Source organism: Cephus cinctus, unplaced genomic scaffold (assembly GCF_000341935.2).
Source record: "Cephus cinctus unplaced genomic scaffold, Ccin1 Ccin1_scaffold0129, whole genome shotgun sequence".
NCBI classification, from domain to species: Eukaryota; Metazoa; Arthropoda; class Insecta; order Hymenoptera; family Cephidae; genus Cephus; species Cephus cinctus.
Window position 1 is genome coordinate 645,695 of NW_014332862.1, and position 4,077 is coordinate 649,771.

Below are 4,077 nucleotides of genomic sequence, written 5' to 3' on the forward strand. Positions count from 1 at the left end.
CCTCCCTCGTCCTTCATCCCTTGGGGAGAGTCAGCAAGGACAACAATGCCGTCTGTCCCATCTGCATAACAATATTTAACCCTGGAAACAAAGCATACCCGAGGAATAAAAATGGCAGCAGCAGATCGACCTCGTGAGAAGGAGCTTCTGAAATCGCCTTTCTAGAAACTTGACTGAATCAAAAATCACTACAGGCCGGTAGCGTCACGTCTTTTAGTTAGACGATGGTTTTCGCCTTTACCCACTTTTTACCTTTCGGATTAACGAGATAACCGAGTGAGATAACAGCGCGGCTTATTAGAGCCACGTAGAAAGCTCAAAGAAAGTAAGATTCAAGGGGAAACAACCCTGTTAAGTGTCACGAGGCGAATGCTGTGTCGTAAAGGCTCGTGCGCAATGCACGAGGTGCGTGATGCTCCGGCTGGCATGTCGCGGCGCAATAACCCTAAATATTAACACGGTCTTATGTAGGCAAATTACAGTCGCATTAGGTCCCATTTCCAAGAAAATATTGAATTTCCCGTATCGACTCGGAATTGTCGTGTTTCGCTAACATGGAAATGCAACCCTTAATGATGCAGGTATTTAAGAAATTTTTATCCATGCTGCTGCTGCACCCTAGAAAATAATAACAGCAGCATCGAAACGTCCTCGACGAGATACTCTTCTCCTAGCTTCATTGTCGAACGTTAAAATTGTATTGGAGCTGCGTTCTCAAAGTCGAGTAAAAGAAATGCCAGTCCGGTATTAACGTACGCCAGTAGCAAAAGGCCGCTCCGAAACAGCCACGTGTGATGGAACACACATCGCTTTACTTTAGTATTGCCTTTCCAACCAGGCAATTTCGTTCGATTTGTAAGCGCGGTTTTATGACGCGATGAACACTTTTAATTCAATATCGTTTGGCTGCTGTTGCCGTCGATGCGTTTCGACGCCAAATCCGATAAATTTCGCTTCGTATTCCGAGGCAAGCCGACAGTAGTTGGCGGCGGTGCGAGTGCCGTTTCTACTTGGAGTATTGGTGGAAAGGCGAAAGGCGGGGTGGTACGTAGGGGAACCAGTGGTAGCGTCGGTTTTACAGTCAGACCGCAGTAGTACGTCATGATAGCGTCAGCCGCAGCTACGTGCGCGACTAAGATATGTCTGACTACATATCGTTATTTCTCCTGAAATCTGTTGAGCTACACTGTACGTATATAGCGAACCCTAACTCGGGTAGGCAGTCCTTGGCCGTGGTGCATGTAAAAGTATTTAGGGTTAGGAGGGTGGACCAAAAGGGCAAATCGAGTCGATCTAGTTTAGGACTTGAAAATTGAGAAGGAAACGAATAGCGATCTTTAACGATTACGTATCGGCGATGGTAAGGTTAGTTTCCTTTTTAATGCATAAACTTTGTATTATTTTAATTTGTCAAAGAACCACCCCTTCCGGGGATTTTACTCGCGCGCCGTTTGCATCAAAGAATTCTTACGCTTCGAACTTCCCGAACCCCCTACAAAGTATATTTGCTCGTTTCATCCAAGAGGGTTGTATTTCGTCGCTACAGCCCCTGGAACGACGAACCGACTGTCGCTTTAACCCTAAAGGATTTTCTTTTGGCCCACCAAGCTCGCAGGGAACTTCGATTCCTTTGATCGTCAAATTGATTTAATCGCAGTTCGATTTACGCGTGATTCTCCATCCCTTATGTCGACGGGGCTCCGAGGGGTGGTATTTCCAACGGGTATGCGCGAACGTGTAGCACTTTTCAAAGGGCCCCACGTACGCGAGACGCGTTAAATAGACTGACGATTCGATCCTGAAAAATCTAATATACATTCTGATAATCGAGTTTACGTCGCTCGATGCGAACCAGCCGTTTTGCAGTCGCGGCCTGAACTTTCCTCAGGGACTATTCCAAAAGATCCAAGGTGAATTTTTAAGGGAGGAAACTGTAGATAGATAGAGGCTTTCGGCGATGACGGGATCTACATACTATAAGGGGTGAAACCCAAAGCACACTTTTATTTACACAGACACGGATACACGTGGACGGGGATGTTTTCTCGGTCAGCCAATCCACGACTGGCAAAACCTTAGGGTTCGAATCCCAATGAAAGCCAAATGCGATTCCGGAGAAAAGACGACGTCGAAAGCGGCACTTAGCCTCCTGTCTTCGGAGCGTCGCGCATCTAGAGAGCGTCGCGACGCCAGTAGGTATACCTGCTAGGGTAAGACGCAAGGAGGGTAGTGGCTGACATAACTTGGTAGACGTCAAACGGGGGAAGAAAAAGGGGGGAGGAAGAAAAAATGGCGCACCATGTGTGCAGCCGTATACATTTATTCGATTGTTATTTACCCTTTGGCCGTAGGACATGTATCATTTTTACGAGCTGAATCGAGAAGGGAGGGAATCGCATGAAATATTGGAAAACGAGGTAGCCGGCAGATAAAACGTTTCATAAAACAGACATCGATTCTGTATTACCGACCGGAAGCCTTCTATCGCAAGAAACCAAAACCTTGGGTACACCGTATACCTGTATAGTATGTGCAAAATACGTATTGTATATACTCGTACTGTAGCTGGAGAAATACCGTGCTATGGGTATGTGCCGCGGAGGGAAGTAAATATCACATACTTTTAGCGGTTCGTATATAAAGGAAGAATATCCGAGTCTGATCGTAACGTGCCTTTTTCTACTTAAGGCAAAGAGAAAAGTGAGCAAGTATAATTTGTGAAAATGGACTGAACAATGTATTGACCAATGGCGTGCGCGCAAATAACTTATGTAACGGGGGTACAAGATTAAAAGAGAAAAAACTGAAGAAGATCGATACGAATCCACGAGGGTAGTATCGGGGGTGCAGAAAACGAACTACCCCTTCCACCCGACCCCCCTACTGATACAATTGGCTGCCATATTCATCGGCAGCTTTGGCGGTGGACGAGAACGAAGGTAACTCGCCTGGAGGGATAAAAACGGCGGAACTGGAACCGATAATTGGGAATAGCTGTGTAAAATGGACGATAAGAGGGTATTTGAACCCCCGTCAGAGAGCGGCTCCACTATTACCCACAGCCACCTGAACAAGCACGGCGTCACTATGTAAAAAGAAAAGGGGTGGTTATACACACAGCTGTAGTCTTTTTGAGCATCGACCTCGAGAATGGTTATTTTTACAACGAAACGAAAAGGGGTGAAAAAATCGTAAAGCCCTTACGAGAGGGTTTGATAAAAGTAAAATCCCAGATTGCCAAAGGGCTGATAATGCAAATCGTTCAAAGTCGCCAAGTCATACCGGACTGAATTTACGTAGTCTTCGGCAATTCCTTCGAACGGGATAAATTTCCCTGATCACCCAATTTTCGCAATTGCATAACCCAGCCAAGAAAACATCCCCCAACGGCGCACCCTCCCCACCCCGGACTTACGTCAGGGGGATGAAATGTCACGAAAGAAAGCCAATAATAATAAAATGCAACGATAATGATAACCTAGACAAGCTTCAGCCCCGATACTCGCAGATCTGCGAGATTTTCGCCAGCCGCGGATGCTGCGTTTTCTTTCCCATTTTTTACATCCTCTTTCCAACCCCCCGCTCCCCCCTCCTTTCTATTCACGATGCCTCTCCATAACTTCGCACTGCGATTCCTCAAAGTCTTTCGCTATTTTTTAATTCTCTTACACCGGCACCTCCGCCTCATCAATCTCACCCCTCCACCACCCCCCTTTCCTCTCGTTACTCTCATCCCCCTCGTTCGTCCGATCATTTATCCCTGGTGCCGGAACGTTCCGAAATCGTTGCCTCGTCTGCGTTCGAGAGTAACGTCCACCCCTTCGCCCCCCCCCACCCTCATCCCAATAACTACCCTACTATACCAACGCGGCTTTTACGGGACGATTTTTGCAAATTATGAATATTTAATATTTCACTCTTTTCTTTCCCCTACGAGAGAGTGCCCGACAACTTCCCCACCCTTTCGCCATTACTCTTAGGGGTGGGTTGTCGCTACTCCTCTCCATTTCACCCAGGAGAATCCAACCCCTTCTACGGCCTGATAAAAGCCAACTCCCTCTTTACACCCCCCCCCCC

General features: G+C 46.9%; 1 protein-coding gene across 3 annotated transcripts in view; it reads left to right on the plus strand.

The window, feature by feature from the left end:
• The window catches only part of LOC107262974 (nephrin), a 217,882-nt gene that overhangs the window by 146,380 nt on the left and 67,425 nt on the right, over nucleotides 1-4,077 (plus strand). The window lies entirely within an intron of this gene.